We start from the raw sequence: 23,051 nt of genomic DNA on the forward strand, positions 1-23,051 counted from the left end.
TTTTTTGAAAAAGACAGGCAAGGGGCGCCTGGGTGGCTCAGCTGGTTGAGCGGCTGACTTTGGCTCAGGTCATGATCTCACGGTTTGTGAGTTCGAGCCCTGCATCTGGCTGGCTGCTGTCGGTACAGAGCCCACTTCGGATCCTATGTTCCCCCTTCTCTCTGGCTCTCTCCCACTCATGCGCTCTCTCTCTCTCAAAAATAAATAAAACATGAAAAAAAAAAAGACAGGCAATAACAAGTACTAACGAGCATGTGGGAAAAATGGAAACTCCATTCATTGCTTGTGGTATTTAAAAATAGTGCGGTAGCTTTGGAAGTTTGGCAGTTCCTCAAAATGGTGAACATAGAGTTACCATATGACCCAGCGATGTTCCTTCCAGGTATATATCTGAGAGAATTGAAAACATACGTTTCTTTAAAAACTTGTATACAAATGTCTATAGTAGCGTTATTAACAACAGCCTCAGACAGGAAACAATACAACTGTCCCTCAAGTAATGAAGAGACAAAGAAGAACGTGGCACGCTCTTTCTCTTCAACAAGGCAGCTGAGCAGATGAAGAGATGCAGATCTTTGTGAAGACCCCGACAGGCAAGACCAACATCCTCAAGGTCGAGCCCAGAGATACTGTTGAGGATGTCGAAGCCAAACTCCAAGGCAAGGAGGGCATCTCCCCTGATCAGCAGCATCTGATTTTTGTGGGCAGATGGCCGGAGGATGGCTGCACGCTCAGGCGACAATACCCAGAAAAAGTCCACTTGGTACTTCGCCTGTGGTGTAGCATCATCCAACCTTCCCTCCGCCGGGTGACCCAGAAACACAACAGCGACAGGATGATCTGCCCCAAGCGTCATGGTCGCCTGCATCCTGTGCTGTCAACTGCCAGAAGAGTGCGGCCACACCACCCATACCTGTGCTCCGAGAAGATCAAATAAGGTCCCTCTACTCACTCTTCCATTGCCTGCAGGAGGCCCAAGGCCCTTGGGCTTCAGCAAAGTTCCCCTCTCATTGAAAAAAATACATAACCATATAAGGGAATATTGCTCAACATTAAAAAGGCATGAAATACAGATGCTTGCTACAACATGGTTGAGCTTTGAAGACATGTTCAGTAAACACACACACACACACACACACGCACACAAAAAAGTGACAAAGTGCTACACAATGAATGGTCTTTTTAATTATTATTATGAAATGTCTAGAGTAGGGATATAGACTGAAAGTAGATTACTGGTTGCCAGGGGTTGGGGGCGGAGGTGGGGCAGATGCAGAGTGACTACTAATGGGAATATGGTTTCTTTTTAGGGTGATAAAAATGTCCTGAAGTTAGATGATGCTGATCTGATAATGGTACAACCCTGTAATACACTAATACCTGATGCATTTGTACTTTAATACCATGAAATTTATAGTATGTGACTTATATCTCAATAAAGCTATTGTTAAAAAAAATGGGCAAAAGACTTTCACAGGCAGTTTCTGAAAGAGCATATCTAACTGACAGTAAGCATGGGAGATGATACTCAATATCATTAGTCATGAGAAAATTAAAATTAAAACCACAACAAAATACCACCACACACCCACTGGAATGGCTAAAATTAAAAAGATTGACAACACCCAGTTTGGCACCAACACGGACCAACTGGAACTCTCATACGTTGCTGGTGGGAGTTTAAATTGGTACAAACACTTTGGAAGACAGAATTATATACTAAAACTAAATAGATGCCTACTTTAAGATTCCCAGTAATTCTACTCCCAAGTGTATGTCCAACAGACATGAATAGAAATCTCCACAAAAAGATTCAGAGGAGGTATTTTGGGGGCTCCCGTTTACCATCCTCTCCCTATTTCTCTCACTCCCCAGGCCCTGTCAACCACTTTCCTACTTGGTTTATATGAGTTTGACATTTTTTTTTCTTTTTTAGATTCCACACGTAAGTGATGCCATATCTGGTTTATTTCAGTTAGTATAATTGCCCTCCAGTTTTATCCATGTTGTCACAAATGACAGGATTTCTTTCTTTTTAAAAACTGAGTAATATTCCATATATATTTCAGTATCACATTTTTTCTTTCTTTCTTTCTTTCTTTTAGTTTCTTTTTATTTATTTTGAGAGAGATAGAGAACAAGCAAGGGAGTGGGGGGTGGGGGTGGGGGGATAGAATCCCAAGAAGGCTCCACATCATCAGCACAGAGCCAGATGCAGGGCTCGAACTCACGAACCATGAGATCATGATCTGAGCCGAAATCAAGAGTCAGACACTTAACCAACTGAGCCACCCAGGCGCCCCTCAGTATCACATTTTCTTTAACCATTCATAGGTCAATGGACACTTGGGTAGTTTCCATACTTGGGCTATGTGAATAATGTTGCAGTGAACGTCAGAGTGCAGATAGCTTCCCAAGATAATGATTTTATTTCCTTTGGATATATATTCAGGAGTGGAAGTGGTGGATCATATAGTGGTTCTTTTTTTAGTATTTTCAGGAATGTCCACACTGTTTACCATCATGGCTGTACCAGTTTACATTCCTACCAACCACGTAGGAGGGTTCCCTTTCTCCACCTCTTGCCAGCATTTATTATCTCTTGTCTTCTTGATAATAGACATTCTAACTGCTATGAGGTGATGACATCTCATTGTGGCTTTGATTTGCATTTCCCTGATTAGTGATGTCAAGCACCTTTTCAGGTGTCTGTTGATAATTTGTATGTCTTCTTTGGAAGAATGTCTATTTGGGTGCTTTGCCGTTTCTTCATTGGGTTGTTTGTTTTTGTTTTCTTTAAACTGTTTTTTTTTACTAACCTTTTATCAGATACGTGGTTTGCAAACATGTCCTCCCATTCCAGAGGTTACAGAAGGTTTTTAGTTTGAAGTAGTCCCGCCTGTTTATTTTACTTTTAGTAACCTTTGTTTTGGTGTCTAATCCAAAAAATGATGCTAAGACCAATGTCCAACAGCTTACCACTTATGTTTTCTTTTATAGGTTTTATAGTTTCAGGTCTTACATTCAAGTCTTGATTCCATTTTGAGTTGATTTGTGTGTATGGGGTAAGAGAGGGGCACAGTTTCATTCTTTTGATTGTCTGGTTTTCCCCAACACTGTTTATTGCCAAGACTGTCCAGAACAGCTAGATATTCTTTTCTCATTTTCTTTCCCAAAAGACAGAAATAAGAATTTATTTTGGTAAGGTCTCCTAATCTTTAAATGTTGAAACTATTTCATATGGGGCTTTAAAACCACTCTGCATGCCTAACAAAGCACATTGGCATCTTCCATTCAGATCATGGACTGCCATTTTACAGCATTTGCGTGATACTACTCTTGTCCTCCTTTCCAGGGTTAAGTAATTATAATAGATTTCTTATTTAAAATGCCTTTATAAGTAGCTACTTTACAGTAATATATAATTAGTAAAATTCAATTGTGAGAGTTTTAGTTCAGTTAAGGATGACATAAAATTAACAGATAATCCATTTGTCTGGGAGTTAATCTATTGTGGAGCAAAGTAATATTCTCTCTTTTGTGAAAAATTGTAGTAAAATATGATGTATTCTTAGAAGCATTACTGGCAAGTAAAATAGGGAATAAGAAGGCATAATACGATAGGAGTGCATCTAAAATAATAGCACCCAGAGAATTAGAGAAAAGATAGACCTAATGACAGAATGTCAGCCTTGTAAAAAGCGTATAAATATATAATCTCCCGAACACAATAAAATACTAATTCTTTCCTGTTTTTACTGATTTCATCTAAAAATATGGCAGTTTTCTCTAAAGTAGCTTATGGCTTCCACGGGTGTGTGTTAATACAGCAAATGTTGGCCATTACAATATATCACACAGGTAGAATTTACCACCGGGCAAAGTGAAAAGGTTTCTTCAGGGTCATGTTTCAGGGAGGTGATTGAGCCCGGGGAAAACAGAAGTCCTCTGGGATGAGTCTGGGCTGGACTTTGACTGAGTTGGAGATTGACCAAATCTTGTAGGTGCTGAGGAAGCTGCTTTCTGACAGATGAAGAAACCATCGAAAAATAGTGAGGCTGCAAGACTGATGAATCTTATTTCTAATTAAAAGAAAGAGAGCCAATCTTTTTTGAATTTGTGCAGCAGAGGGAACACAATTGAGTGTTCCATCACTCCAACACCAATGGGTGAATATAAGTGCTCTAATTTACAGTGCTCTGTATGATTACCTATAAAAACAAAATCGCCCATTTAAATGACTGTATTAATTTCCCCGGGCTGCCTTAACAAAGTGTCACCAACTGTAGGGCTTAAAACAACAGAAGTGATCATTCCATGGTTCTAGAGGCTAGAAGTCTGAACCGAAAAAATGTCACCAGGGCTGTGCTGTCTCGGAAGGCTTTGGGAAAGGCATCTTCCTTGCTTTTTCCTAGCTTTCTGGTGGCTCCTGGCAGTCATTACTCGGTAGCTTCATCACTCCCATTTCTGTCTCCGTCTTTAGATCGACTTCTTCCCTGGGAGTGTGTCTGCAAATCTCTCTCTCTCTTTTAGGGACTCCACTCATTGGATTTAGGGCCCACCCTAATTCAATATGACCTCATCTTGGCTTGACTGCATCTGCAAAGACCCCATTTCCAAATAAGTTCACAGTCACAGGTGCACAGGGTTGGGACTTCACCATAATTCTTTGTTGGGGACACAATTCAGCTCACAGCAATGACCACAGCTTGTGTAACTGTGGAGAAGGCACACAAAAGTAAAATATAAATCTTGCCTTCAAGGAGTTTCTATTATATGAAAGATGCAACATAGACACGGCACAATTTATGTATAACCATATGCATAAAATATGGAGAGTCATCATTTCAGAGCTTGAAGAGATATTCAAGATAATCTATTCAAAGCCCTCATTTCCATGTGATGTGAAGTGGATTGGAGCTACCTTTGTTTTGTTATGATATAGGACATTTTAATTTATAAATAGGCTAAGTTTTTGATCTTTTTTTTCCTTTGACATACCCAGCAAAGTAATTCCCCAGCACAGAATTATAATATTATGAATTGATATGACTTTATGATTTTTTATTTTTTTACACTTCTATTTTTGTGTAAATCATAATACAGAATGCTCATTAATGCTCTTCTCCAAATCACCATGGTTATCTAACTTACTATAACTATATGGGCGATAAATACTACAATATTCTTCAATCTGTTTCTTTAATCCTTATTTTTCTTCCATCAATTTGTCTATTCCTGAGTCAGAATCTGATTGTTTGAATTTCTGTGGTTTTATAATATATGACAAAGTAAGCCTTTTTGGTCTTTTGCCCCCAAATATATCTTGGCTCATTTCAAATTGTTCTCCAAGTCAAGTACAATTGTAGTATCATTTTTGAAAGTTCTAAATAGATTTTGTTTGGAATTACACATGAGATTGCATTGCATTTATAGAGTCCTGCCAAGGGATGGCAGAGCCAGAGTGAGATACAGAGGATGTTCATATGGGGGAGGGGTGTCGCAGAGTCTGGAGTGGGCTGTCAGGGCCCAAGTAGGATAAAGATGGAAACCATGTAGAACTGTCACTTGGCATTAGGTGTCAAAGCCTGAGTAGGACCTGTGGTACAACCACAAAGGTGGGGACAGCCTAGTGGGGGGAATCAGAAGGCCATGGCTCATGTCTACGGCATTCCTGCTAAAGATGCCTAACTTGAATTCAATCACAAAGAAACTTCAGGCAAGGCCAAGTTGAGGTACATTCTACAAAACTGGCCTATAGTCTTCTAAATAATCAAGGTCATGAAAGTCAAGGCAATACTAAGGAGTTGTTAAGACTGAAGGAGACTAAAGAGAGATAACTAAATGCCAAGCATGGTTCTGCACTGGATATTTTTGTGGTAAAAGATTATTGAGATAATTGATGAAAATTGATTATGGAGTTTAATAATTAGATGGCAGTAATATATCAGTAATAATTTTCTTATTTGAATGGTTGTATTGCCATTATGTAGAACACCCTTGTTTGTAGGAAACACACACTAGAGTTTTAGGTGATAGGGAAACAGGGAAAGCAATTTACTTCAAGTAATTTGGAAAAAAGCAGGTTTTTATATAGTACTTCAACATTTTGTACCTATGTGATTACTTCAAAAATAATTTTTCAAATAGAAAACAATTGTGTTCTGAAAATAAATTTATAGACTAAATTGAAAGAGAATTGAATGTTTTCAAGATTGAATCTTCCCATATAGAACATCTAATGTATCTCCATTAATTCATTTTTTTTTTTTACATTATTGAGGAAATTATTGCTTCTTCTGTATAGGCTTTGATTATTTCATTCTTAGGCATTTAATAATGGTTTTTGCTATTGTGGATTTGTGAATGGGATCTTTCTTCCATCCTTCACCTTTTTTTATGCTGACATATAAGAAATCTGTTGAGATTTATGTGTTTATTTTTTATCTCGGGCACTCAGCTGAGTTTTGACCTTTTATTTCTATTTTCAATTGATTCTTTTGTAATTTCTTAGTAATAAATCATATACTGCAAACAATTTTGGTTTTGTCTCTTTATTGTATGAATTTTTACCTTACCTATCTTATTGCTAGTAATTCCAGAATAAGGCAGCATATGGTCTTAAAGGCAGGTATCTTTGTCCTCATCTTGGCTTTAGTGGGAGTGCTACTAATGTTTTCCTCTGAACTGTGGTTTACTGCTTGTTTATGATCTTAGCCAAAAGGCCGAGGAGCGATACTGCTTGTTTATGATAGATACTCCTTATTGCACTAAGGGAACATCTTCTTATCCCTAATTTGCTAAGGTTTTTCCCTCTACGGATTGAATACTGAATTCTACCAAGTGTTTTTGTGGTGATATTCATATGATTGTTCTCACTTAACCCGTTTGAGTAATGAGTTGCCTGAGAAGATTTCCTAAAGCTGACTTACTGATAAATTCTTAGGAAAAAATTCAACTTTGGAATTAATATAATGTGGGATTTAATGTGATAATGTTCTATATGAGATTTTACAACTATATTTATAAACAATGTTAGTGCTCATTTGTTCGTGTCTGTTATGTTCTTGTTCACCTTTTAACTTTAGAGCAAGGTAAACATCATAAAATTAACTTAGGAACATATTCTACAATTTCACAGATAACATAGAATATGATCAAACCAACCTTCAAGGAATAGAGAGACCTTGTCTACAAAACATGTAGGTCTATTGTCTTTCCTTTCCTTTCCTTTCCTTCCTTTCCTTTCCTTTCCTTTCCTTTCCTTTCCTTTCCTTCTCTTCTTTTCTCTTCTGTTTTCCTTATTACTATTATTTTCTACCCTTTTAAAACCTTTTTTCTTAGTTATTATGCTATCTAAATTTGCTATGCTTTTGAGTCAATTTTGGTGTTTTACATGTTCCTGTAAAATCGTCTCTTTACTACGTGTGTCCTTTTCTCTGGTAATGTGAAACTTATATGTCTATTTTTTTTCTATTAGTGGTTATCTTTATGTTAAAAATATATTTGATATTAAATTCCTGTCATTCCCAAGAACAAAATGATGTGTATGTACTTTGGTCACTCTATCTTTCCCTCCTCCTTCCAAAAGCTGATAAGTTAGCATGTTATATGTTGCTCCTTCTCTAGTAGTCTCTTTAATTTTGTTTAAGCAGCTATAGGTTATTTTAAAATATTATGCATTTTTCCATTAAAAGTGTTTATAATTGCTTTGTCTTTCACAACCATAATTAATTATTATTCTTCAAAAATTTTATTTCTTTCCAATCATCAATAAGGAAATGTATTCTAATTATAAAAATTCATTACATAAAACTAAATTCTCCTTTTATAACCATTGGCAAATGCCAGTTCCTTCCAAAGAACTTATTCCTGTTATGAATTTGGGTTTATATCCTGTCAAGTATATGGTGATGCATGCCATATACACCCAAACCATGTATTGAATGTGCAATATTTAGAGTAAATTGTTTAATATGGCACAAATTATTACATAGCTTCCTCTTTTAAAAAAACTGATTGACACAGCTTGGAGCTTTTTTCATGTTAGTATGTATAGTTTTACTTTGTTGTTTTTACCTGCTTCATCCCATAATGTAAATGTACCACAATTTTTTCACCCACTTTCCTACTATTAGACATGTAGATAATTGTTTTGGAGCTATTGCAAACAATGTTGAAGTCAGCATCCATTTACATGCCTCATTTTGTATTTTTAAATTAAAAAAAATTTTTTTTAATGTTTATTTATTTTTGAGACAGAGAGAGACATAGCATGAATGGGGGGAGGGTCAGAGAGAGAGGGAGACACAGAATCGGAAGCAGGCTCCAGGCTCCGAGCTGTCAGCCCAGAGCCCGACGCAGGGCTCAAACTCATGAACCACAAGATCATGACCTGAGCCGAAGTCGGACACTTAACCGACTGAGCCACCCAGGCGCCCCTACATGCCTCATTTTGAACATGTACAGGTGTATCTCTAGAGTTATGTATCAATTGCTTTAATTCAGGGAATAGCAAACACTTTAGGTTTTCCAAACATAAAAGGATTTAATGCAGAAATAAGTTGTTGATAAAATAATTATGAGTGCTGGGGGTGTGGCCGTCAGGATATTCCACTGGAACATTGACTTCCATTTTGACCAGTGCCGATGCGATCCCAGCCTTGGGTGACTGCTGCTGTCACTTCTGTCATCACCACCATCCACAATGACTAGACATGCATGATGAAGCTTGTGCACTGCAAACCCCCTCACTCTTTGGAGCTTCCTTCGTCTGTCCACACTGGTGCAGAAAGATCGTGTAACTCCTTCTGCCTTTAAAAAAGCTCATGAACATCCATCTAAGTGCCAGAACCAAATTTACATCCAGAATCCTAGCAGCAAGAGAATCAGAGGAATGTAGTTAGCTTTCTAATATCGCCAAATAAGAAGGCAGGATGAACTAGGAGTTGAGACAGTCAAACCAGTCTATCACAGTCTAAATCGTTACCTACTCTATATCCATAAGCAAGTTTTTATGCACATGGAGTCTTCCAGACAGCCACAATAGCAACAACTTACTCCCACCTATCATTATGCAACTATGCTCCATATAAATAAAATGCTCTCTTACCAAAGAAAAGGCACAAATCCCATTAAATGCTCTATCCACCCCTGAAGACGTTCAGTTCTTTTCCAGTTCAGTCACAGGCCCATCTTGGTATCCAATAACCTCAAAACTAAATGACAGCTAACCATCACCTCATTGATATAGAAGTGAAAAGGAGGGGCGCCTGAGTGGCTCAGTCGGTTAAGCATCCAACTCTTGATTTCTGCTCAGGTTATGACCTCATGGTTGTGAGATGAAGCCCGTGTCAGGCTCTGAATTGGGCGTGAGGTCCTCTTAAGATTCTCTCTCCCTCTCACTCTGCCCTTCCCTCACTCATGCTCTCTCTCTCTCAAAAAAAAAAAAAAAAAAAAGAGAAGATTGGTTAATACACACAAATATATACATAATAAAGCAAGCAAGAAAAATTTGTACAGCTATGATAATCTGTCCTGCAACAGGTCAGAAAAACATTGTTAGTATTTACAACTTCTTCGTCCACTACCAATTTTATGGGTCAATTTGCTCTCAGTCACCACCAGTTAAGTGTTTTATATCTAGTGAGGTGACCCACACCTTCCTTCCATAAATGCCTGAGCTTTTCTTCATTTTGTCTGTATTGTGTTGCCGTGGGCTTCCATTAATCTTTAGTCTTGGATATGAAGTATTAGGAGACACCCAAGGGGATTCTCTGGGTTATAAATACTCCTTCCTGCCCTTGATATGTACCAGTAACTCTATTGCTGCTTGATAATCAAGGCCCATCACGCAAGCCAGAACAGCAAATCCTTTCTTTGTCTTTGTTCTTTGTTCAGTAGCAAGAGACCCCAAAGGTGGCCAGCTGGCTAACTCATCTTTTAGTTCAGTGAAATCATTGTTGTGTCATAGGTGGAAGCAGCCATCTACTGAGAAATAAGGAATTTAAGCTGGCAGGTTCAAAATCATGGCAAAGAGAAGTAAATATTGTGTAAGTGAGTATGATAACAGCAAGAGGAACCGCTTACACTTAATTCGCCCTCTTGATTCCCAGACCCTCATATTTTGTTGACAGAGGAATCAATACCATAAGACTGTCCCTAATATCACAGAGAGGTATCTTTCAATTGATGCATAAATGAGTTTTGAACAGACCATCTCACCATTGTATAGGGTATTGGGAAACAGAGTTAAGATCCACAAATCTTGTAAAAATAAGTCCATTGTCTCATTTAAAAAATAAATAAAATGAATTCCTTGGTCAGAAGGAATGTCATGTGAAATACTATGGCAACAAAAATGACATCCAGTAAGATCATGGATGATGATTTGTGACAAAGTGCTTTGACAGAGAAGGCAAATCCATATCCAGAATTAGATTATTTTCTGGGATATATATACGAGGCTAGATAGACCCAAGTAAGTCATGAGAAAAATTTCATGACCTCCGCGGGGTGAGGGCCCCCTCACAGATCAAAGTCAGTCAGTTGGTACACAGAGATATGGCTATACCAGATGTAAGAATATTTAAATACCTCTCTATGGTGAGTAAATAGTACTTCCCCAGCTCCTAAAGCTTCCTTTTCTGAACTCCCTTGCTGCCCCAGACCCTCCTTTCAGATCTAGGCAGTAGGATGAGAAAGGTATAAATGATCTGCTTTTGATTTTGTTATTGTTGTCTTAGGGACAAAAAAAGATGCAGGCAAGGACCTTCACTTCTGTTCACCTACTATCCTTGGCATTCCAAGTTCAACTTGGACAGAAGCCCTCTCCATAATGAGTAATAACTGCTATAGCTCTTTCTGCTTTACATCCATATCTTGCGACTACACAGCACACCCTCATCATATTTAGTTTGATAAATTAAAATGTCTTAAATTAACCTTTCATTTGAAACTTCCCCCCTGGAGTTCCAACTGGAGATTTGAATTTAGGACTTGACTTTGCCTCGCCTTGGGTTTGTCCTATCCCATGTTAATGAACTGGTGGGAGAAAAGGGCAGCACCCCTTACTCACGTGACAGACTACAGGGCAAGAGGCAGAGGCGGGCTGGTGATGGCGAGACAAAACCATCAGGTCCCTCTCTACTTTTGCAGGCCAATCTCCTTGAGAAGTTCCAGGCCTTGCATAGATGCTGGCATCATGCTCTGGTTTACATCAGAGCCCTAGCATTTATCCTTCTAGATAGCTGCCTCTCCCCCATGGACTAGAAAGAGAGGGAAGGAATGAGATGGAAAGCCTCAGGCTGCCATGTTTGCCTCAAAAATTTTCTTTACTATTTTTAATATTTATTTATTTTTAAATATTTTTAGTATTTATTCTGATTATAAAAGTAATACATGGTCATTTACTTTTTTTTTTAAGTTTATTTATTTATTTTGAGAGAGAGAGAGAGACAGACAGAGTACAAGTGGGGGAAGGGCAGAGAAAGGGAGAGAGAGAATCCCAAGCAGGCTCAGCACTGTCAGTGCAGAACTCATGAGCCGTGAGATCTTGATCTGAGAGGAAAGCAAAAGTTGGATGCTCAACTGACCGAGCCACCCAGGCACCCCAAGACATGGTCATTTAACAATGATATCATACAAAAATATATAGGAAGTGAGATAGTCTCTTTTATTCTCATTCCCCTCTCCCAGTGATAACCATTGGTATCAGCTTTGTATTTTACACACACACACACACACACACACACACACACACACGTATAGACACTATACCATAACATTTTCCTAGTCTTTTTACTAAAAGGAGTATTAGGATGCATTTTAACAAATTTAATAATATCTTTATTTATTTATCCTTGACAGATCCTCTTTTTCATCTTATTCATTTCAACAGTGAGTGGTGCAGTATTTCACGTTGGGTCTGTATCATAATTTCTTTAATCAATGCAGGATGAATGAATATCTAGTAGTTTATATGTTGTGCTTTTTTTTTTATATCCAAGCACTTACGGTGATGATAGAGGTAGAAATTTCACCAACTGGTCCTTGGATCTTGGACTCTTTACAAAAGTTTGCAAAATAGAGAGGCCATCTAAACTTATGGACTCACCAATTAGTTTGGAAAGCTAGACTTGCTCTTGAATGCTAATTCAGAATCATTTCAGAGAGAAGCAGGCTTCTCTGTTTTTGTTTGGAGGGGAGGGGACTGGAACACGTAATGTTGGTAAATGCAGTTTGTGTACAATTGTTCCTTAGATAAATGTATGACATAAAATGCTTTCTAAGGAATTTATGTATCTGTAAGGTACATTAAAAATAGCTTTTATTTTTGTCTCTAAAGAAAATAAAAGTAAGCTGCATAATGATATTTTAACCAACCCCCCCCAACACAGACACATACCCTTCCACTGACCCCAGAAATTGCAACTGTGTGGATTAGAGAGGTTTTTATACTCTATTTGTAATAACTTTAAGATTTTTAGTCACTGAACCATTCTGTCATCAATTCTCATTGCTTTTTATTTTACTTTGAGGTGGACTGGTTCCAAGCTGACTAAGTTGCACATTTAAAATAATTAAAAGTTTTATGTTGCAGAAGAAAAATACACTCTTTCTTCCACCTTGGTGTGTGTCCTTTTCCCCATTCATTTATCACCGTAATGCAGAAAAATAGTAAACCAAAGCAGCATTTCATGTCTAACCTTGTCGCCTCAAACATTCAAGATGAAACCTGTGAAGCTCTACAAGCTTCTGCGTGTGGGGCTTACAGTCTTTGCAAAGACAATGGAAACCACTAAATGCTTTTGAAATTATATTTACAAATAACATTTATATATCTGTGACATTTTTTAAGTTAACTTATTTTGAGAAAGAGAGAGAGAGAGGGAGAGAGAGAGAGAGAGAGAGAGCAGGGGAGGGGCTGAGAGAGAGAGAGAGAGAGAGAGAGAGAGAGAAAGAATCCCAAGCAGTCTCCACACTGTCAGTTTAGAGCCCGATGTGGGGCTCAAACTCATGAACCGTGAGATCATGACGTGAGCTGAAATCGAGAGTTGGATGCTTAACTGACTGAGACACCCAGGTGTCTCTCTGTAATGTTTTTAACAGAGTACTTCATGGTAGAAACGTGGTTCTATACAAACAGTAAACCAAGGTGAACGAGAGAAGTGCTGTGTGCTGCTGAAGGCCAATGAATCTTACTTTTTTAAATTTTTTAAATGTTTATTTATTTTCGAGGGGCAGAGAGAGAGAGAGTGAGACCCAGAACCCAAAGCAGGCTCCAGGCTCTGAGCTGTCAGCACAGAGCCGGACATAGGGCTCAAACTCAGGGACCACAAGATCAGGACCTGAGACGAGTTCAGACGCTTAGCCAACTGAGCCACCCAGGTGCCCCCCCAGTTCATCTTATTTGAAGACGGACACAGTGCCCGCTGGTATTAATCAGGTCACGGTAGCCTGTGAATTCTCTTCTCTTGAAATCTCTTCCTCCTACTCCCTTCTACTTCCCACCTCCACAAACTGCTCTTGTAGATGCATTGTACCCCTATTTATTAGTCTAGTCTTAGGTGATGGAGACTCCAGAATTTCTTGCCCATCATGTAAGGAGAAAAGCTAGAAGCTGGATTTACACTTGTTCCTTACAAAAGTTTGAGAAATTACTAATTATATTAAAGAATGTCCTACCCTCACCTACAACCCAGCAATACCATTGTTTTTAGAGTAGAAAGGAAACGTAGAGGGAATCCTCTCTGATTCTCTTACTTCATACATGATACTAAGGCCCAAGAGCTGAAGCTAATTGCCCAGTGTCACAGCTAGATAATGGCACAGCCGGCTAATGGCACGGCCAGTTTCCCACTTCTCACTCCAGTTTGGTATTTATGAAGCATGTTCAAAGTGATAAGTAATTACCACAAACTTGACATTTGATTTTTGGAATTGGCTTCATACTTACGTTTAAATGTTGCTGCTCCTGGACTTTATATATTGACGAATTTAGGAATCCACTTTAAATGAAATAATCAAGTCCAACAGCAAAGACCTGACTTAGGGGGATAAGTAGAATTGAAAAAAAAAATTCACTTGTTTCCTCCTTCTCACTGCGGCTTCCCTTGAGATTTTCCTAAAATAGTGTTGCGGTCGGATGTCCAAGTGTTCTTTCGGCGGCATGACAATTTAATCGTTTGGTTGTGCAAAAAACAAAGTCTCAACAAAGATAATTAGGTAGTTTATTCTGGGTTCTCTTTTAAAAACATTGAAAACGATTTTCTAAGGAGAAGCTCTAATAAGCTTGAAGGTAAGATGATCGCTTTATCTACAGTGACAGTTTAATTTGTGATTATGTGGAGATTTGGAAAGACTGGCACAATGGGATCTAAAAGCCCTTCTTGAAGGGCTCATCTCCCCGTTAGTACATCTTCCTAGAGAAGAGAGAAAACACAGGGTGCCTTAAAGGTACAATAATCTCCACAGAAAGACTTGTCTTAAAAATTTCTGGGCTTGTTTCCAACAGCAGCAAAAGTTGCTTCTGGAGGTAGATGTCTACATACCTATATGTGTAGGATGCCAGAGTGAGTGCTGTGACATAGAAATGGTTGTTGTTGTTGTTTTTTTTTTTTTTTTTTTTTTTTTTGTATACAAAGGTCCAGAGATATGAGAAACTTGGTCCTCTCAAAAAAAGTGCAGAATTCTCCATGAAAGTGAGCAGTGGCGTCCAAGAGAACTTTCTTCCAAGATGGAAATGTTTAAAGTCTGTGCTGTCCAGTACAGTCAGCACTTGCCCCAAGTGGCCAGTGGGCACTTGAAAAATGACGGGTATAACTAACTGACTTCTAATTAAATTAATTTTAATTCATTTACACTTACATAACTACCTGTGGCTCGTGGACACCACGTTGGTCAGAGCAGTTCTGGTGCATAAAGGAATGGATGACGGTGAAAAGAGATGAGGGGGGCCTAAGCCATTCTAGGAAGTGTGGTCTTTGTCCTGTAGGTAACAAAGAAGAACTGAATGGCTGATGGCTTAGGGCCCTGACATTGGCATAGAAAAATAAACTCAAGGGCACAGGTAGAGAGGCTGGCTATAGACTGTAACAGCTCACTGCCTGGGATGAGAGGAAATGAGGCAAGGATGTGTGTGAGAGAAGCTACAGTTTATAAAGCCAATGGGAAGGGAAGAAAAATTTAAGGAAAGTCACATCAGATTCACTTTTCTGCCAAGTAGCAAGAGACCAGTTTGTCTACTGAAATTGAGGGAATGAAAGATGAGTCCTTGGAAGTTGTGAAGAGGAGGGTAGGGTTGGTCTGAAATATCATTTGGGGACCGACTAATGATAAGTGATGGGATTTCCTGGTGGTGGGACTGAAGGCACAGCTGAAGTTGAAGATTGGCTTTAAATGGCTCCAGTCTGTGGTTCCAGAAGGGTTTATTCATCTGGGTATGAAACTGGAGAAAGTATTGTAATGGGAATCGAGGGTCATAACCACAAGCAAATGCTGAAAAAGGCCTGGGGTGCAAGGAAATTGAGTAAGCTGATGAAGGAGTGCTTCAGATAATAATTTGAGGTCCTGAAGATCTAGAAGAGTAAGTTAAAATTTTTTTAATGTTTATTTTTGAGACACACACACACACACACACACACACACACAGATCGTACAAGCAGGGGAGGGTCAGAGAGCAAGGGAGACACAGAATCTGAAGCGGGCTCCAGGCTCTGAGCTGTCAGCACAGGGACCAAAACAGGGCTCAAGCTCATGAACTGTGAGATCATGCCTGAGCCAAAGTGGAAAGTTAACCAACTGAGCCACCCAGGTGCCCCTCGAAGAGTAAGTTAGATCAAAGAGTAGAAGATCGGAGTTGAAGACTTCAGAGGCATGTTTATAGATGACCACAAGATCCATGGTGTGGCCATGGTGATATATGGCTGGAGATTAGTGAAGGTCATTGGAATTGAGATGTTGAGAGGTATCTATACTAACAATGACCAATATATCAGGACTTGGGATAGGGAGTAATGATGTGAGCCAGATGTCAATAATAAGTGAGAGAAGTTATCAAAATCTCAGAAATAAACATGCAGAGGAGGGAGAAGGAGGTGGCATTGTAAGGTGGCATACAGGAAGGAACCATAAAGGAAGACAAGTTTATGCGAAGGCAGACAAATCACGTCAACTCAAAAATCCTATCTCCTGATCCTGGAGCAACACTGTTGGAAGATGCGAGGTCTCCAGTGGCTAGGGCTGCTGGGAAGCAGTGACCATTAGAACAGCGACAGATTTCAGTTAAGGAGGGAGACAGAGGAAGTGTTCACCATTTGTCAGGGAGCATTGTTTACTGGGTACGGAGATTCAAGAGGGCCCATGGGCTATATAGCAGTGAAAGGACCAGTGAGAAGTGAAAGAAATTACAGCAGAGGGATGTTAGCATGGTCTTTATCTGTTGTGACAGATTTGCTAGTATGATATATAGTCGTTTTTGCTGACTTTGGAAATATTTTAGGACAAGACCAAAATTTAGACCCTATCACCCGTTAGATACGGGGCAAACAGCCTTCACTACAGGGATGAACAAGTCTAGAATTTTACTTTTTCTCTCATCCAGAAACGGCCTATGCATTAAGAGAGGGAGGGTGTCTGACCATCTTTAGAAACAGGATACATTCTCATTAGCCTCGGATGGTTGAGGTGTGACTGCCTACTTGCAAAAGAAGGATAAATTACCTTACCTTACAAGTGCTTTTACATTCCAATGATTTTGTGAATCTAAGATAAATTAACTTAAATTCTTAAATATTAGAAACATAGCAGAATACCACTACAACATTTTTTGAGGATTCCCGGTGACCTTATTTTATAAATTTAAAATCAGAACACGTGGTCCGGCAATGGATGTTTTCTAATCTCTAAATTGAATGATATGAAACCACACTTGGATAAACATTGAATGCACTGCCTTTGTAGAAAAGAATAAAATAAATTTATACTGGAATTGTCTCAGAAAAATCTAAGATATATGACTACTATACTTGTAAGTGAGAATAATTTATCAGGTGGATATTTCAGTGACTATACCTTTTTGGCTACAGTTTAACAAATTCTGATCTAGGGCACAGAATGTGCCAGTGAAGTTCCAGTGAAGCTGTCCAAATCCAGGAAATGAAAGATATAACGTTGATTGAATAATTTAGATTTTTCTTCTCTACTTTCAGGCACTCTGGTCTTACCCTTCTCCTGTTTTTCTAAGTATTCATGCCTTATACAGGTTCCTTGTTTTATTTTATTGCTCAGAAACACATTATCTCACTTAAAATGAGGAAGCCAGTGAGAACAAGTTGGCTCTATTCACAGCACTGTAACTCGAGGAAAATTCCTTCTGCAAATGATGAAGAATTCTGAGCATGTTTAGCCACAGCTAATCCTATTCCTTTGGGTATAGTGTGGTGCCGTACATTGGAACGTTTTAAGAGCATTACCCAGCTAAGCAATAAGCATGCTTTTAAGGGCTTATGGGTAGTATGCTGACTCAAAGCAGAAATAATATCATTTTAAGTTGCCACATCCAGATTCATTCTTTCTAAGACCCGTGTAGGCTTTTCAAGGTCCTTTGCCCCCTCTGTGACAGTTGGCTTTTATAAGAGGTGTCTCGGAATCCAGTTTGTTCTATGATCTTAAAACAGAGCAAACCCAAAACAAACAAACAAGAAAATCTCAATATTTATTTGGAATTTCATGAGGTGAAGACTTCTCAGGCAAGAGATCAAACCCAGCCTCTTCTTATTGGTGACATACCTGGAGTCACCTACGAGCTGTAGCTGGGATCTGTCTTCACCGTGGAAACCACTTTTTTGGTGAAAAGAACTTTGGTTGGGCTTATGGGAACTGGAAAAGAAGACAAATAAAGAAGTGATGGGAGAATGAGAGGAAAGATACCCCATTAGAGCCAAAGTGGGCAAAGGAAGGCAAGGTCAGAGCTACACTACGGGTTACTGAGAATAAGACCATGGGAACAGAAAGGAATTTTCCATAACTTCTAGAATCTAAGGGAAAAGGATGCTTAAAATACATTTTCTTGAAGACTTGGGAGCTTTTCCTGAAGTTCCCAGATATTAAGAATGAGAGTTAGGAGCAGTAGTCTACGAGGACCTTGTAAGATTCTCTGAACCTCATGTAATGACCCCAAGTTATTGTTATTACAGTAATAGGGTAGTCTAGGTATGTTAAAATCTTGCAACAACAAATCCCTTAAAAATACCATGAGATTTTTTTATTTTTTAAAACATCACATAGGGGCGCCTGGTGGCTCAGTCGGTTGAGCGTCCGACTTCAGCTCAGGTCACGATCTCGCGGTCCGTGCGTTCCAGCCCCGCGTCAGGCTCTGGGCTGATGGCTCGGAGCCTGGAGCCTGCTTCCGATTCTGTGTCTCCCTCTCTCTCTGCCCCTCCCCCGTTCATGCTCTGTCTCTCTCTGTCTCAAAAATAAATAAACGTAAAAAAAAAAAAATTTAAAACATCACATCAATGGAAAGTCAAGAAAATCACCATGGTCAGAGACAAAGCAAGAAAGCCAGTCCTAGGAGAACAGGAATTGCTGAAACTGTTACAATCCCTGAGAACATCTAGAAAGTCTTGTGCTTAGCACTTTCCCAAAGGGAATTTTAGGAACGGTTATTACCTTAGAAAAACAAAAAGAAAACAAGTCTAGAAGGCTCAGACAGCAAGGAAAATGGTCTCAGTCTCAATTCTGAGTGGGGATGAAAAAGAATCTCTCTCACGATTTCAAGGTCCCCAGTCAAGACAAGGGTTTCAGTTTTGAACGTACACTATTTGTGTGATATATAAAATCCCAATATAAAGGGGATCCTGATGAGACATTACGTTAGAGGACCTCAGAAATAAAGTCAAATTCTTCCTCCAAGGAACGTACCCTCCACCTAGGACTTTCACTCCCCAAAAGGAGACTTCCTACAACTATGAGCCCTTAAACACACACACACACACACACACACACACACACACACACACACACATGCAAGCATGGATGTGCACATGCACACACATGCAAAACCAAGCCAATGTGAATGAGTAAGCAGAAATAACACACACAAAATTGCACTCACGAAGAACTATCAGAGGCAATAAAACAGCTAGGTTTAATGCATTTAAAGAAAGAAAAGAGTACCTTTTTAAAAGGAGTAAGGAAAGAGAGGTTATATAATGACCAGTCAGATGAGGAAAAGAACCAGACTATAATTCTAGAAATGAGAAAAGTAATGATTTAAATGAGGCACTTAATGGAATGGCTAAATCACCAAATACACACAGCTGAAGAGAGAACTATGAAGAATATATATTATTAAAATGGCAGAAAATATGAAACGGAGGTCAAAATGTCTGGTAATTTCCCAGGATTGTTGCAAAACACATCTCTAACTCAGAAGACCAGCACATCTCTACTAGATAAATAGAAAGAAATTCACACCTAGATTCATCTTAGTGAAGCTGCCGAACACAGAAAATAAAGAGAAGCAGTTAAGAGTTGCCAGAGGGAAAAAAGGCAATTTACCCAAGAAGGAATAATAATCAGATGGAAGTCTGAGTCCTCAAGAGCAGCGATAGGGACTACAGACAGTAGAATATTAAAATTTCAAAGTACTGATGGAAAACAACTGTAAGACAAGAATTGTGTTTCTTAAAAAATTATCTTTCACAAACAAGAGGGAAATTTTTTCTGTACAATAAAACTGGGAGGGATTACCCCTAACAAATTTTCACTTATGGAATTTGCCAACGGTGTTTTTCAAATGCAAGGAAGAAATCTCTAGAAGAGCATCTGAGCTATAGGAAAGATAGCACACGAATAAAATCGTAAATATATCACTAAATCTACTTGGTATTAAGAACACAAAACAGGAATGCTGAATTTAAGGGGTTCACAATAAACACATAGAGCTAAAACACTGGACAAAAATTGAATTTAAGCTGTGGGATGGGTTGGTAGCGGTTGGAAATAAAATAAACGTCTGTGTATTATTTAGAGATGAGTAAATATATCCACCAGGAAGTTACAACAGCCCTCTACGTACACCTAATACAATACTAACACAAGACTAAAACTGTGAAGGAAAAATTAACAGAACTATAAGAATAAATTGACATTTACAACTGCAGGGTGGGAAATTTCACCATACCTCTCTCATTATTTATAGGTCAAGAATAACAGCAAAACAATAAAACTTGAACACCACAATTAGGAAGATTGATTCAATGGATGATATGAAATTCAGTTAAAGAGTATGGATATTCTCTAACAACATGGACATTTAGAAGTTGGTCACATACTAGGGCATAAAACAAATCTCCATGAATTTTGAGAAACAGTTATCATATAGACCACATTCTCTGACCGCACTTAAATAAGTAAACAGTTAAAAACAACAACAAAAGAATTAAAAAATGTCAGTGTGTTTGGAAATTTTAAATAACTCAATAACTCATGGATCAAAGATGGGTCAAAATGGAAATTAAAAAATACTAAAAACTAAATGATATGGAAACACCATATACTGAAATGTGGACAATGCAACCACAGAGATGCTTCAAAGGACATCTATAGCCAAAAAAAGTATATTAGAAAAGGAAAGAGTTGAAAACTAACACAATTTCCAATTTCAAAAGTTAGAAAATGCAGTAACGGATGATAGCAGTAAAGATAAGAGCAGGAATCGGTGAAAAAGAAAACAAAGATATACTAGAGAGCATCACAAAAACCAAATGCTGGTTGTCTGAAAAAGAAACAGAGAAATCTTATTAAAGAAAAGGAGAGAAGACCCAAAGAAATAATATTCTGAATGCAAAAGGGACACAACCAGACATACAGCAAAGATAGAGAAAATGTGACAATAACATTTTCACAATAATTTTGTTTTGAAGTTTATTTATTTTGAGAGAGAGAGGGGGAGAAACAGTGAGCGAGAGCAGGGGAGGGACAAAGGGAGAAGGAGACAGAATGCCAAGCAGGCTCTGCAATCTCAGCGCAGAGCCCAATTCGGGGCTTGAATTCATGAACCGTGAGATCATGACCTCAGCCAAAATCAAAAGTTAGATGCTTAACCGACTGAGCCACCCAGCTGCCCCCATTTTTCCAATAAATTTTGAAAACAGATGAAATGGACAAGTTCCTAGAAAAATATAACTTACTATCAGTGAGTACTAAAGAAATTACAGAAAGAGCTAAAAACCTTCTCAGAACCAGAAAGTTTTTTTTTAGATGAGCTCTACCAAACTTTTAAAGAACATATCATTCCAATCTTTTGTTAACTCTCCCAGATACCAGGGGAAGAAAAGACAATACTCCCAAATCCATTCTGTGAGGCCATTCATAGCCAAACCAGATATGAACAATAAAGAAGCATAGTTATAAAAATAAAGCACATAAAACACAACAGAATTAAAAAGTCAGAAGACAATGGTATGTAAACTTTGAGATTGGACCCTGGACTAAAGCATCCTAAACTGTTTTATTATTCAGTAGGCAGGTGAAGATATTGATTGCTGTTTGAGTTTTAAGATGTAAGCATGTTGGGGCACCTGGGTGGCTCAGTAGGTTAAGCGTCTGGCTTGGGCTCAGGCCATGATCTCACAGTCTGTGAGTTCGAGCCCCGCGTCAGGTTCTGAGCTGGCAGCTCAGAGCCTGGAGCCTGCTTGGGATTCTGTGTCTCCCTCTTTCTCTGCCCCTCCCCTGCTATCACTCTGTGTCTGCGTCTGTGTCTGTCTGTCTTTGTCTCTGTCTCTCTCTATCAAAAATAAATACACATTGGGGCGCCTGGGTGGCTCAGTCGGTTGAGCGTCGGACTTCAGCCCAGGTCATGATCTCGCGTTCTGTGAGTTCGAGCCCCGTGTCGGGCTCTGTGCTGACAGCTCGGAGCCCGGAGCCTGTTTCAGATTCTGTGTCTCCCTCTCTCTGTGCCCCTCCCCTGTTCATGCTCTGTCTCTCTCTGTCTCAAAAATAAATAAACGTTAAAAAAATATTTAAAAAAATTTAAATGTTAGCATGTTAAAATTTCAAGGACAACCACCTGAAGACTAGAAATAAATATCTATCTCCCAAATTGTCACAGGGGAGAAAAAAAAATTAAATGTAAAGAGAAAATCAAGTCAGAAGACTAGAAAGAAAAAGGTGACTTCAGGAAAAAACTGGACAAAATAAGATGGAAGAAATAAAGTAAGACATATGAAGAACCACAATGAATGTTAAAAGCATAGGTTGATAGTCTAATTTTCAAAAAGCCCACCTACATATTGTTTACAAAAAAAGTTGATGGAAAATTTCTTCACCTGGCTTACCTGGGCGAAACTATCCTAATTATATCCACTCTGTGTATGTTAGGTGTCTAACATAATAGAAATTCACAGATGTCTGAGCCAACAAATGTCACATGAGTCAGAATTAATTTGCCTCCAAGTTTCTTGGAGACATTCAGAGGCATGTTTTTATTTCATCAGTCACTGTCCTGAAAGTGTAAGATATTTTAGGCCAACCCCACAGTCTTTTGTGAAGTCTCTGTGGATCTCAAAAAACTGACCACTTGACCAAATACTTGTACAAAGATCTTTGCTCTTAGAACACCGTGGATGTTGGCATAGGACTTCAGCCTCAAGATGTTATTCTGGGACCTTTTCTGAGGGCTGAATTCTTTCTTGGAGAGCTTCAGGGATGACTTTACTAAAATCTGATCCCACATTTCCTGTCTGTAGTGACATTTAGTTATGTCAATTTCATAATGTCAGGACCAATCTTATTATATAGGCTGGTCATCAACTGTCTAGGGCAGCAAAATATTACTGGCATTAAGGTGCTGGGTGACTATTTATGCCAGCAGAAAAAAAAAATCTATTTGAAAGACCACAAAAAAGAAGATAGAGTTAAAAAGAAAACTTTAAAATGTAGGAGTTCTTATGCCTTTGCTTCCTTTAAAGAAAAAAAAATGCCGTAAGAAGAAGCAGGTCTGAAACTTAAGAATCATGCGGTGCTTCTTTTCCTTCCCCAGAAGG

General features: G+C 38.7%; 1 pseudogene; it reads left to right on the plus strand.

Annotated features, from left to right (window-relative positions):
- Positions 1-565: 565 nt before the first annotated feature.
- LOC106969749 (ubiquitin-60S ribosomal protein L40-like) overlaps positions 566-23,051 on the plus strand; it is a 39,172-nt pseudogene continuing 16,686 nt past the window's right edge.

The sequence above is a fragment of the Acinonyx jubatus genome, chromosome B4 (genome assembly GCF_027475565.1).
Source record: "Acinonyx jubatus isolate Ajub_Pintada_27869175 chromosome B4, VMU_Ajub_asm_v1.0, whole genome shotgun sequence".
NCBI classification, from domain to species: domain Eukaryota; kingdom Metazoa; phylum Chordata; class Mammalia; order Carnivora; family Felidae; genus Acinonyx; species Acinonyx jubatus.